Source organism: Alligator sinensis, unplaced genomic scaffold (assembly GCF_000455745.1).
Source record: "Alligator sinensis unplaced genomic scaffold, ASM45574v1 scaffold394_1, whole genome shotgun sequence".
Classification (NCBI taxonomy): Eukaryota; Metazoa; Chordata; order Crocodylia; family Alligatoridae; genus Alligator; species Alligator sinensis.
In genome coordinates, this window is record NW_005842273.1 from 231,814 (window position 1) to 246,276 (window position 14,463).

Genomic DNA, 14,463 nt, shown 5'->3' on the forward strand with positions numbered 1-14,463 from the left:
GGACAAGGACCTGGAAGAGGGTAGGAGGGTGTAGGGCCATCCTCCCACTGCCCCCCCGCCCCAATCATTCTTGATGGGAAATTTGCAATTATATATATAGTCATGAAGAAAGTACCATATTTAGTGACTAATCAGAATAATAAAAAATAGTAAGCCAAGAGAATACAAAGTGAGCTTTTCTGAAAACCCTTGATCAATTAAACCCCTGACTACATAATCAGAGAATCTGACCCCCTAAGTTATGTAAAACTAAAAATACATTAATATTATAACCATTTTGATATTAATTGAAATATAGCCATTATTGGTATAGAATTAATAATGTATATGTGAGTTATGCATATGCACTTCGTGAATCATGTATTTGTTCATAGTAAAAACCATAGGCAAAGCTTCCATTATCTTGCAAACATTACTTACATGTTTCCATTTTCCAAGCAGTGGTTTTGTGACTGCAACAACATGACTTCTCATGGTTATATATAAACACAATTAGACTAGGCATTTTGAATGGAGAAATGTGGATTATAGCTTCTTTGAAAAGTTGTCCCTATTTTTTTCCTCCTTTTTCAATCCACCTTTACCTGCCATATTGGACCGCCAACCAGGTTAAGGAATGCCACTCTGAAAACACACACTACTCATATTCTGTGTATACCAAATGTAGGAAAGTGCAACATAGCTGCTACTTGGTGCATACCCAATTCAAATCCCAATTCAAATAAGGATTTCCATCTTGGTAATTTTTCTAAGCATGCACCCCATGCCATTTTACCAGCTTTTATGTTGTTTTCTTGTCCACCCCCTGCCCCCCCCCCCCCCCCCCCCCTCCTGCATTTGGTGCCTGCTGCATGGGATAAAAGGATGAGTGTGGTTTCACAGTGATGCTCTCTAAATGGGTTAGAAGTGATATCAGAAGCATACTTGTCTAGTTCTGTGCCCTAGGTGACCAGAGCACATAGGACAACAGCGGCATTTGGGCCTTTAGTGGTAGTGACCAGGCCAGCAGCACATCTGCTGCTATTATTGTGTCCCTCGCACAAAGTTGGTACCTATAACTGGTGCCCTGTTCACCAACCCTCACACACTTAGAGTGCCAACAGAAGTGACAACTTTCACCTGATCTGGCCACAAAAATCATTTTATAGCTGTGATCAAACACAAGTGCACTGCTGCAGGCAGCTTAAAAAATGGCTGATCAGGTGAAAATCTGACCCCTCATTGCATGAGGTATCATAGAAATCATAGAAAATTAGGGTTGGAAGGGACCTCAGGACATCATCTAGTCCAACCCTCTGCTCGCCTAAAAGCAGGCCCACCCCCACCCAGATCACCCAAGCCAAAGCTTTGCCTAGCCAAGTCTTGAAAATCTCCAAGGATGAAGATCACACCACTGCTCTGAGTTCCAGGGCTTTTCTCCGAGTGAGAAAATTCTTCCTAATATCTAACCTAAACTTCCCTTGCAGCAACTTGAGACCATTGCTCGTTCTGTCATCTGCCACCACGCAGAACAGTCTAACTCAATCCTCTTTTGAACCCACCTTCAGGTAGTTGAAGGCTGCTTTTAAATACCCTCTCAGTCTTTTCTTTTCTAGACTAAATAAGCCTTGATCTCTCAGCCTCTCCTCATAAGTCATGTGCCCCAACCCCCAGACCATTTTTGTTGCCTTCCTGTTTGTGTTCCTTGTTTGTGTAGTGGGGGCCCCAAAACCAAACACAGTACTCCAGATGTGGTCTCATCAGCACTGAATAGAAGGAAATAATCACTTCCCTTGATCTTTTGGCAACACTCCTACCAATGCAGCCTACTATCCCTTTAGCCTTCTTGGCAACAAGGACACACTGCTGGCTCACATTCAGCTTATTGTCCACTGTAACCCCCAGGTCCTTTTCTGCAGAGCTCCTGCCCAGCCAGTCAGCCCCCAGGCTGTACTGTGCATGGTATTGTTCCATCCTAAGTGCAGGACTTTGCACTTGCCCTTATTGAACCTCATGAGATCCCTTTTGTCTCAATCTTCCAATTTGTCTAGGTCACACTGAATCCTAGCCCTACCCTCCATCATAGCTACTACTCTGAAAACTTGCTGAGGGTGCACTATATGCTATCTTCCAGGTTGTTGATGATTATATTGAACAAAACCAGCCCCAGGACTGACTCCTGGGGCACTCCACTTGATACTGGATGCCAACTAGATTCTGGGCCATTGATTACTGCTCTCTCAGCCCAATGCTCCAGACAGTTTTCTATCCACCTTACAGTTCATTCATCCAACCCACACTTCCTTAGTTTGCCTGTGAAAATTCTGTGGGAGACCATATCAAAAGCCTTGCTAAAATCAATGTACACCACAACTACCAGTCTCCCCGCATCCACAGAGCCATTCATTTAATCATAGAAGGCAATCAGGTTGGTCAGGCATGACTTGCCCTGGTGAATCCATGCTGACTGTTCCCAATCACCTTCTTCTCTGAGTGCTTAGAAATGGATTCCTTAAGGATTTGCTCCATGATTTTTCCAGGAACACAGGTGAGGCTGACTGGTGTGTAGTTTCCTGAAACCTCCTTTTACCCTTTCTTAAACATGAGCACTATGTTTGCCCTTCTTCAATCACCTGTTCCAATCACCATGAGTTTTCCAAGATGATAGCCAATGGCTCTGCAATCATATCAGCCAACTCCCTCAGCACCCTCATGTGTATCCTGACCCATGGACTTGTTCATGTCCAGCTTTTCTAAATAGTTCCTAACCTGTTCTTTCACCACTGAGAGCTGTTTACCTCTTCCCCAAACTGTGCTGCCAGGTGCAGTAGTTTGGTAGTTGACCTTGCCTGTGAAGACTGAGGCAAAAAAGGCATTGAGTACTTCAGCCTTTCCTGCATCCTCTGTCACAAGTTTGCCTCCCCCATTCAATAAGGAACTCCCACTTTCCCTGATTCTCCTTTATCATCAACATACTTGTAGAAACCCGTCTTGATACGCTTCACATCCTTTGCAACTCCAATTACACTTTGGCCTTCCTGACTTCATCCTTGCATGCCTCAGCAATGCTCTTGTATTCTTCCCTTGTCATTTGTCCAAGTTTCTACTTCTTGTAAGTTTCCTTTTTATGATTAGTTTACTGAACAGTTCCATGCTAAGCCAAGCTGGTCTTCTGCCATACTTGCTAGTCTTCCTGCACATCAGGTCATTTGTTCCTCCACTCTCAGTAAGGTTTATTTAAAGTACAGCCAGCTTTCCTGGACTCGTCTCCCCCTCAGACTGGCTTCCCAAGGGATCCTGCCCATGAGTTCTCTCAGCAAGTCAAAGTCTGCTTTTCTGAAGTCCAGGGTCCTTAATCTGCTGCTCTCCATCCTTCCTTTCCTCAGAATAAGGACGTTTCAAAATGTAGGATATTTTGTAACTTGTGTCTGCAGAGCTCCCAGTTTGTCACTGCTTTCAGAATGGGAGGGGGAAAGGAAGTGGAAAGAGTTCAGTCTGGGGTTTTTTTCAGTCCAAGGTGGAAGGGATACAGTTCACCCACCCCACCCTTCAGTACCAGCTGGGAAGCCCTAGGACTGAGCTGTCTCTGATGCCTTTACCCCATCCCGTTCTGCAAACAGAGCAATGGCAGAGAGCCGTGGCCATTGCTATGGGAACCTGGCTACAGCTCCCAGCCCACAGCTGGATTCCCCTCTTCCCAGAACCAACAGTGAACTTCTGTTTGTTCTGGGGTAACGTTTAACTCATAATGCTTTGCAGAAAAAAATTCTGAGCTACATCTGGGAGCTGCACGTCTGTCTTCACCCTTAATTATTCTACTGGCTGGTATAGACCCACTCATTATGTGCTTAACAACTGTCTTTTGTTTTATTAATAGTTTGTGTTATGATACTTGTATGCACATATTAGGTGCATTCTCCCTATTTATCAGGAAATTAGGTACTTTCAGTTTCAACTCTTCATTTTTGGAAGATTCCTTCATGGCAAGGAAAATCCCTAACTAGCTACTTTAGATGACTTTATCTTTTTGTTGAAAATGTAATACTATTTCTTGATATTTTCTCAAACATAATATGAGGGTTTTTCTCCCAATCAGCATGGGGAAGAAAAGCCCCTGTCTTCTATTTGAATATGAGGCAGAGGCAGGGAGCAGGTGGCTGCTACGGTTCTGACTCTGGCCCTGAGCCCAGGTTGGGTGCAGAGTCAGACCTACAGCAGTCTCCTGCCCCTCCCTCTAACTTCCCATTTGCAGATTCTGCACCCACCTCTGCCCCCCCACCAGCCCCAACCACCCTTTTTCCTTCTCCTTACTTTGAGACACAGCTTGGCTCTGGCTCAGGCTGGGGTCTCTCCTGGGCAGGGAGCACATGGAAACTCCTTCCTCTGCCTGTCCAATCAGCAGTGCTGACACTGCTGCATGGCTAGACAAGGGCTCAGTTTCAACGTGCTCTGCTCCAGGACTGAGCAGCTTGAGCAGTGTGACAGAAAGGGGTGTGTGGAGGAAAGGAGGCAGAGACTTGGGATTTGTGAGGGAAGGGTCAAAGACTTGGGAGAGAAGGGGAAGAAGCAGCAACAGAGGGAAGTGGGGGAGGGGCTGAGGCTGTTGGAGAGTTGGGGGTGTGGGTGACAGGGAGACGAAAGTCTGCAGGGGGTAGAAGTAGTGTAGAAGAGGGCAAGGGTGTATATCCATATATACAATCTAATTATTCTGGGGTCATCTTATATTCAGGATCATCTTATATTTGAGTCAATATGGTATTTTACTTGACTCAAATACAGCACAGGAGGTAACATAGTCCCACATTTCTGTGACTCAGTCACATGTCCGTGACTCAATCTACACATGCAATTAATGTGAAGCAATAAACTACAAAGTAGTTTGAGCCAAAGTAAACTCTTGGGTGCAGCATCTACACATGTGCCCAGGATAGCAGCAATTTGAACCAGGACAGAGCTGGCCTGGGCTGGCAGGAGGAACTGGGGGTCAGCCCCTGGCTTCAGGTGGTGGCTTCAGGCAGTGGAAGGGCTGGCTGGGACATGAGTGAGCTGAAAGTATGGAGCTGTTGGGCTAGGCAGCAAGCAGGAGTCTGGTCCCTAGCTGACTGGGCATACCAGGCACAATTTATACCCACTGTCAGTGTCGACACATGTGTTTACTGTTTAACCATAGTAAATTACCCCAGTGTAAGATAGTGCTGTCTCCAACAGTACTATTTTATGCCGGTGTAGTTTACTGCAGCCTAATAGTGTCATATATGTAGACGGTGATGCTTTAATCCACAGCTAATTAGTCTACTCTGCAGTAAAGTGCATGCGTAGATGTGGCCAACTTCTGGTCTATTTAGTTTGACTTCCCTTGCTGCACCACGTACCTTGTGTTCTTTGGAAAAACCAGCAACCTTAATTAATGCGGTTGTGCCAATCTGACTAGGGGAAAAAGAGGGAATGGTTGTATGGGAAGCTGGTGGAAAAGTTTACTGTCTTGAGAAACTTTGTACTGCAGAAGAGTTTGCTCTTTCTGTATTGTATATGAGTTAACATGACTGTTTGGTTGTTTCATGAGTAGAAATATAAGTCCCAGTAAAAATTGTCTTTTTAGATTTCTGGCTAAATCTATTATTATCTAAATAATCATAACTCTAGCAGAGATCTTTCATTTTTCAGAAGGAGTACCTAATATGAGTTACTTCACATTGTCTAACTAAAGGAGCTTTGGAAATTATTTAAGTACTTTTAGGTTGACTGTGCTCATTGTAATTAGAATTTTCTTTTATATATTTATGTAAAGTGTGTAGGCTGAACATATTCTATCAGCTGTCTTGCACCAATAAATATACTTCAAATGTTGCCCTTAGGGTAATGCTTTGTTGCTACTTTTCCCCTATTCATTGTTTTATTTCCTTTTTTCTTTTTAAAGGAGGCAGTAACTGAAAGCTCAGACTGCAATAGATAAAGGAATAAACAGTTAGTATGTGTATAGTCGATCACAGTTTTAAAAATATAAACAAATTAAGGGGGATAGAACTATACCATTACTAATAGGATTATGATAAATCCTCTTTAACGTTATACACAAACATATAGTGTCAACCAAAGGAACTGTAGGTTTTATTTGCTATGCACATGGTTATAATAAATGTACTTCAGTGCTTAAAACTATAAGCAAAAGGCAGTAATGCTTGTCAACATGGTTGTCAAGAACAGGCCATGTTATTTTTGCCTGCCAGACCAGATACCATGGCAACACCTGGTTAGGGGAAGTTGAAGAAATATTTGTAGTTTTGCATTTGTTAGAGCCATTGGACTGTAACAGATATGTATTAATTGGAAGCATATGTGACAGCACATACCAGATTTTCTGAGAGAGAGGAAAACATCATCACCCATCATGACTAAGAACTGCAGAAAAAAAGATGAATCAAATGCTATGAAGTGTGACTTCAAACATAGTGTCACTCCTGTATTCTCACCATCTATAGGATATGTACAGAAACTGTGGGATTGTATTAATATATGATTTTTTCCAGAAAGTTCCTGAAAGGGGTGGGAAAAATCATTTCCTGTTAGCTTAAAAGGGAAAAAAATTACAGATTCAAAAGCACCTCTAAAATCTTTGACAGTTCTAATCAAGTGCAATCACCATGATTTCATCTTGCAAGATTCATAGCAGCATGAAATGTTCCTTGGATACAGTCGGCAAATGAATTTCCAGAAAGAGGCAATACTCAAAGCTAGTAGGCATTTTTACGGGTGCTAATGCAGGGAGGTATTTTATCTTGTCTATACACACACAAATACAAAAGAAACTTAAATATACTTAAAAAGACTGCAGGGATTTTTAAAAAGTATTTAAATTCTGCAGCAATATGAACTATGAATGCAGAGACAATCTATAATTTGCTGAAAAAAATAGAAAAATGCTTACAGAAGGTTTTATTTCAGTAAGTATGTCTAAGCATGAGTGTTTTCATGCATTATTGAAATGACAGTATACAGGAATCATGTATTGGTGACAACAGGCTGACTGGTTTTTTTAAGTCAAAAGAAAAATGCTTTTAGCTTTTGCAGCAAACTGTGTGTGGTGTGCATGGTCTGCCTTCTGCTATTTGACAAATGCCAATTTTAGTTCCTGTTCTTGACTGTAATCTATATCCAAAAATCATACTGGCTGTTCATCCCAGTGCAGAGTGTCTGTCCACAGGCATGCACATGCCTTAAACCCATATTAAGGGGGAAAGTAAGGTAATCTGCTCAAATACTGATTGAATAAGCTTTAAACAGGGGTGAGAGGAGGGTTTAGTGATGAGACTAATTGGAACTTGGGAACTGGAGTATATCTCTTTCTTTATGACAATAACAACTCCACAAAAAGTATTCTACAGTAGACTGCTTAGCCCTGAATCACTGGACTAGGATCCTATACAATGCATAAGGAATGGCTTCACAATAGTCAATGTTCTAAGAAGGTAGATGCCTACAGTAGCAAACAGGAAACACTAAGAGGAAGAGTGTAGTTTAAGTCCCCCTCTCCCCTTCTCTGGGACATAGCTTTTTAACACAAAAGGAATTTTTACACATGCAAGTGCTGTAGTGCCAGGCCCTTTGAAAAGCACCCGGTACTATGTCACTTGTAGTTGTATAAGTAGCAAAATGCACGTCAGCACTGAGAAAATGCCAGCAACACACTTTTGAACTAAAACACAGAGAAGGTGTTTTAGTTCAAAATTGCACCACCACAATTTTCTGTGTACTAACGTGCATTTTGCCACTAATACAATGGTACATGGTGTAAGGCAGTTTGCATCAGCTCTTGTGTGGTGCAGAGTCGATTGAGTCTGGTCTGAAGCTCTGGTGCATCACGAGGCAAAAAGACGTGTGTATAAGAGACCTTAAAGACTAGGGTCTTTAATTGGATGTGCTTTCCTCTAATTGGGATTCTTAACTTTGAACTCTTTCTTAAAGATAGGTGCTTGAGCCCTTTCTTTGAAGAACAAAGGGAAGATCAGTCCTTTCTTTTGGAACTAAGGGACATGGTTCCCAGTTGCTAGAGCACTTAGTCAGATTGTGGAAGAACTTTTAACAGCAGGGATTCACACCAACATCTCCACCCTCCGAAGTCCTTACCTTAGGCACCAGGATATAGATCTACATGAGAGCACTCACTCAGGATGTGTTCATATTACAGTATTTATAACATTTATCCAATGGCTGTTTTAATGTAAATATATAAACAGCCCTGAAAGCAGTGACTAGAACCAAGATACCCCTATTCCAACACACACACTCTCTGGGTGTGTCTACATGTGCATTTACTGCACATTAAATTTACTGCATAGTAAGTGGGTTTATGCCAGTGTCTATATGTGCAGGCATTAGTGTGCAGTAATGATTTGTGTGGACTGACTTGGGAATAACGTTAGCCCCAAGCCAATCTACACACACAGTGTTATGTGCAGTAAGGTCTCTACACATGCATAACTGAGAAGTAACTAATCGGGCATAAATTTGATACTTGCATGATGCAGGTATCAATTTTATGTCCAAGTTGGCATAAGTCATTATATTTATTGCACAGTACAGGTGTGTACGTGTAGACACCATCCATACTGCACAGTAATTTTTAGTTACTGTGCAGTAATTTTGGTTACTGTGCAGTAATTGTACACATGTAGATGCACCCTCTCTGTCCTAGTGGGTCATTCAGTTTACCATGCCGTGGGTAATAATAGGAAGAGTATGCCTAGAATAGCTGGGTGAGTATTCTATTGTATAAAAAAGGTCAAGAGTGATAGCATACTGTTGTCTATCTTTGGAAGGAAAATGCCTGTTGTTATGATTTGGCATTAGGATCCAGCAACTGCCATGTCTTTTCCCAGCATTGATACAGGGTTGATGCACTTGTGTTCACCACTTTTCCCTGTGCCAGCATGGGGAAAGCATTTGCAGCCAGCACTTTTTCCCACAGCAATGGGGAAAAGTGACTTCTGCCAAAGCCCCCTGCTTCCTCTATAGCTAGCTGACCCCTGCATTAGGCTGCTCTGAGAACATGTATCTGATTGAATACATCAAATGGAATAGATGGAAGACTGCCCATATTTTGAATCCTAATGAAGCTTAGCTGTTGTTATGTGCTGAGCTCCTCAGGAATACAAAGACAGAGATGCTTCAAAATATGGCAAGTAGTAGTAATTTAGCTGCTTGTGAACCTTTAACATAAAAAATGTGGGTTACTAAAGAAATTAGGCACCTCCAGGAGTAAAAGGTAGCTTAACAGTGGTTTTGAGGGCACAAAATTTGGACAGAAGTCTCTAAGTCCAGTCCAACTCTCACTTGAAGCATCAAAACAGTGTGCAATTAGGGAAGAATAGATGACCAGGACAACTAACCCTGGGGGCTCACTTGGGGAGGGCCCAAAAAGAAATTGATGCCATCGGGTGCAATCATGATGATCACACTGGCAGCACAGCAGCAACTGAAAGTCACCTTTGCCACTGTGCTCCATGTGCCCAGCCACATCACTATGCCACTGCATCAAAGTCCAACTGTGGATTTAATCCCCAGGCAACACTGAGAACAAGTTAGTAGTTGCAGCAAGGTAGTCTGTATTTTCCTGTGTTTTATAAGAAATACACTAAGATGTTTTGGCTTGGTCACAGTTTTGTCCTGGGAAAGGAAATAACCCCATTTTGAATGGCTAGTTGTTGGCTGAATAAGCACTATTTTGGCCAACTTAATAATTTAATAATGAATCAGATTAATTTAAATAGCAATCACTTTACATGAAATTGGAGCTGAAAGAATTCTATCACTTCTTAATGAACAGAATTAATTGATTAATCTCAGAGAAAATATCTGAGATATGTGATACTGAATGTTAAAAGAACAGTGCTTTACTTATTTGCATAAATAATTGGGTAAACAAAATACAATCTAGAATAATAACTCATGTGCCTATGAAGAGTGCATTGTTGTCCTCCATTCTCCTGTGATTTGAGACTTCAAGATTCAGTGAAAAATGAAAAAAATGTGTCAGTAAAAATATATCAGTTTCATAACTGTTTTCAGAGTATAATGTCTTCACGTTCATCTCTGAAGTCTAAAATGTCTTTTTTTTTTATTTAGTCATCAAAACCTCTTACTGGGGCACATAACATATCTCCCCCTTGTGACTACAACCTCCTCCTATCTGGTGTCCCTACCTTCTACACTGCCTTTTTCTAGTCTGTTTGAAACATACCTGTGGGCATCACTTTTCCAGTTCTTCAAAACAGACAAGTCCCCATCTGTGAATTCCATCATCAATTCCCTTGCCTCCATATTGTTAATACTGAGCTTCTTCTAACCAACTTTAAGGTCCCATATAACTGAACTGGAATTGGAAAATGGCCAAATAACAGAATGGCAATTAAACACCAATTTCCCCTTGAAGTATTATAAACATTTATAGCCATCCAGATTCATTTTCCAACTACATATAATCAATGTATTGCTAGCAAAGAGACGGAGAGATCCTTGACCTTATTAAAGAATTAGCTAACATTTTTTGTAAATGAGATAATTGAAAGTGAAGTCTAGGAGGTCTTTGTAGCCCTATAAAACTACGCATGCCATGGACCAGATGGCTTTCCAACATATTTTAATAAAAATGTATATGAAAGATCCCAGCAACACCTGATTGATATATGCAACTTCTCCCTACAATCTGTTTTTCTCTCATAATGACTTTAATCTGGCACAGATTTCATTAAAATACAGCAACAGACCCCTGCTCTTTCCCCAACAACAGACTCCCTCCCATCCTCCCCACCCAATACCAGACCCCATCCCTAACCCCAACATCCACCACCAATAAAGCACCCTCTTCCCCATAAACCTATTTACACTGGTGCATTGACAACTGTCAGGGGGAGGGGCATGGGTTGGATGCACCTACAGCTTGGATCCTGAGGAGAGCTGCCCGGCACCCCAGTGTCTTGTCACACCACTGCAGGTCTGGATGCTGCAGAGGCCAGCAGACTGGAGGGTGGCCTGGGGGCAAAGGCAGTAGCTCCCTAGCCCACTCAGCATGCTCTCCTTCCTGCTCCATGGGGCTGGGACCAGCAGGGCCCATGTGAGGAGCTGAGCCAGCTGTAGCCAGCTTGCTTTCAGGGGCTACATAGAGGCAGGGCAACTAGTGACCAGCAGCCCAGGCAGAGGGCCAGCTTGCCAGGGGACCAAGCTCAGGAGTATGGGCAGAGGCCCCTGGCAGTACAGGTAGCACAGCACCTCCTCCTAAGTCCACTGGAAGTCTTGGTGCTGGGCCACAGGTGGCTGCCAGGGGCCAGGCAAAGACAAGGCCAGGGGCTTGGCATCAGGTAGCACAAAGCCGACCACCAGGGCCAGGATGTTGTCAAGGACCTGGCGGTCCTCCTCTGTCACTGCCACCACCCTGGCCACCATAGTACTTTGCCAGTCCTGGGTCTCAATCAGCCTCTCCAGGAGGGCAATCTGTCTCTTCTCGAGGATGAGGTACACCTGGTCCCTCTCCTGCTCTTTTACCAGGTACTAGGTTCACCAGGTCCCAGAGTCTGTCAGCCAGTCCTCCACCATGGCCAATTAGTCCAGCAGCAGGGTCCGGTCCTGGGTCTGGTTCTGGTGGAAGTGGCACATGCAGAGGGTGCTGGCTGTTGGTGGTCGCATCCTTGTGGCCCCCATCTCCACTGATGGTTGGTAGTTCTCCCCAACATGCAGTTGCTGGATCTGCAGAGTCAGGACAGAAAGGCTCTTTGTGAGAATGCAATATTTCAGAGAGAGCATGAACCATACCAAGGGGTTGTGGATTGCCTGGCCTCAGTTCAGGGGTTGTGCATGAACAGGTGCCCAGGGACCATGGTAAGTTGGCAAGGTGGGCCCTTCCACAGGAAACTGCCACTCTTACAGAGGGGCAGGCGGGCCACTTACCACTAAAAACTGCCTTCCCTATCCCCTACCCAGGCTGGGCCAGGACTGGCTTCTGCCAGCAGCTATCAAAACGGCTCCAGACTAACTCTCCCTTTCTCCTTTCTATGCTTTGTTCCCATGCAACCAGGCCTCTGACTCCTGGATTCTGGAGGTGAAGGGCTCCTTCCCTTCCAGGATGCAGAGAAGGTTTTCCCCCAAACCACTGGCATCTCTCTCTGGAGAGGCAGCCTGGGCCAGGGCCCCAGATAAGCATGGTTTGCAGTAGGCCTGTGAGAATAGGCAACTATTTGATTCAGATTCGGATTTGGCCATTTCAGATTTGGCCAGTTTGATTCAGAGATCCAAATTGCTTTTCTGATTCAATTCATCTGAATCGATTAGAAAAATATTCAGAAAAGATTCGGCGATTCGGAGATTTGGCCGTAGGGTATAATGGGGAATCAATGAAATATCTATAACTTTGTTGTTTTTTGGCTGAATCAGATGAAACTTTCAGGACTCATAGCTGCTGCTAAGGGTATAAGGTCTGCCAAGTTTCAAAGTGATAGGTGCATGGATTTCTGGGAAACTGCACCTTATATCCTGAAAGCAAAACTCATGCCACGTGTGTATGTTAAACCACTGTGGGGTGAAAACTGCACGGGTGATAGCTCTTGCTGAGGCCACAAAGCTGCCAGGTTTCAAGCAGGTAGATGAAGGGGTTTCTGGGAAACTGCACCTCAAACTGCTAACAAGCAAAACTCATGACATAGGTGTGCACTGTGTGTGTGTTAAAGGACAGGGGGCTGAGGGGGGGGGGGAAGGTGGAGGGGGAGTCTGGGTTCTGGGGCTCTGCACCTCTGGCCACAGGCCAGCAAAACTCAGACATCTGACTCCACAGGTACCTCTGCACTTTTACCAGTGCTGCTACATCCCCCTCACCCTCCCCACCCCCCACCCCAGCCTGTGTCTCACCCCCTGATGCCTCCATTTCCATTTTCACTGACTTGCTTGCTTCCCTGCATTGTGTGCCAGGCCACCCTATGGCTTCCTTACTATTCCTTCCATCCAAGACCAGGAGACACATCAACTGGCAGTATTTCCTCATCCTGACAAAGGGTTTTTCAGCCCACAAGCTTCCTAAGATATATTTTCCTAACTATTTTTTTCATAATAAACATATAAACATAAAAACACAAGATAAGCCATCACACACCACAAGTAACACATATCCAACACGATAGCTTTACTTCTTGCTGTCAATTCCTTTATAAAAAGAAAGGCTTTGTGACACTCGTGTCTGGGTACCGTTGATGATGCTGGTGCTGTTGGTGTTGAGCCAGTTAAGTTATTTTGACCTGTTATTGTTTACAGTGGTGGACCAGTCTGAGGCTGTAGGGGAGAAGGCCTCATGGGGGCACACTGCCATGTTGTGCAGAGGTCCCAATGCCAGGAAGGGAGCGCCTGAACACATACACAGTCCCACAATCACCCATGTCACGAGTTTTGGCTGCATGCGGCCACAGGTGCAGGGCCCCAGGACCCAGACTCCCCCTGCACCTATCTCCTTGACAGCTTTGTAGCCACAGCAGGGGCTACCACCCCTGCAGTTTTCACCCCACCTTTGCCTTAACATACACACACAGTGTCACCTATGTCATGAGTTTTGCTTGTCAGCAGTTTGAGGCGCAGTTCCCCAGAAACCCCTGTGCCTATCTCTTTGAAACTTAGCAGCTCTTGTGGCCTCAGCAAGAGCTACCACCCCTGCTGTTTTCACCCCACTGTGGACATCTCATGGGAGGATTGCTCAGCAAAATCTGAGTGGTCGCAAAGCTTCCTCTCGTACATGGATGACCTCTATCTGACTCTAGAAGTCTATGGGCCAACAAGAGGCAAACCACTGCTCGACCTGGTACTGGCTACTGGGGATGACCTAGTCGGCGCCCTAGTGATCAATGGGAAGCGGGGTGACATCAACCATGAGCTGATCACCTTCACCATCTGCCGAAAAGCTGGCAAGTCAGTCAGCAACACGGAAGTCCTTGACTTCAGGAAAGCCGACTTTGACAAGCTCAGGAGGCTTGTCAGTGAGGCTCTAAGGGACCATGACCACAGGGAGAGGGGAGTTCAAGAAGAGTGGTTGCTCCTCAAGGGAGCAATCCTCAATGCACAAACTAAGTCTATTCCATCTTGGAGGAAAGGCAGCAAGAGGGCACAGCAGCCCCCCGGCTCTCCAGGGACCTAGCAGACCTCCTGAGGCTAAGAAGAAAGGCCTACAAAGGATGGAGGATGGGAGTCACCTCCAAGGAGGATTATTCTGCACTGGTCCAGTCCTGCAGGGAGCATACCATGAAAGCCAAGGCTGCAACTGAACTCCAACTAGCTTCGAGCATCAAGGACAATAAAAAGTCCTTTTCAGGTATGTGGGGAGCCGGAGGAAAAGCAGGGGCAACATTGGACCCCTGCTGAATCAGATGGGGCAACTGACAACTGACGCCCAGGAAAAAGCCAACCTATTAAATAGGTACTTTGCGTCAGTCTTTCATCAGTCCCATGGGACGCCCA

At 44.4% G+C, this 14,463-nt stretch overlaps 1 long non-coding RNA gene and 1 pseudogene across 1 annotated transcript in view; both read right to left on the reverse strand.

Annotated features, from left to right (window-relative positions):
- Window positions 1-10,296, reverse strand: part of LOC112550980 — a 45,837-nt pseudogene extending 35,541 nt beyond the window's left edge.
- A 1,142-nt stretch (window positions 10,297-11,438) lies between these two features.
- Window positions 11,439-14,463, reverse strand: part of LOC106722415 — a 21,491-nt gene continuing 18,466 nt past the window's right edge. Inside the window, exon 3 of the long non-coding RNA XR_001358368.1 lies at window positions 11,439-11,718. This is a non-coding gene — a long non-coding RNA (uncharacterized LOC106722415). The remainder of the gene's footprint in view (window positions 11,719-14,463) is intronic.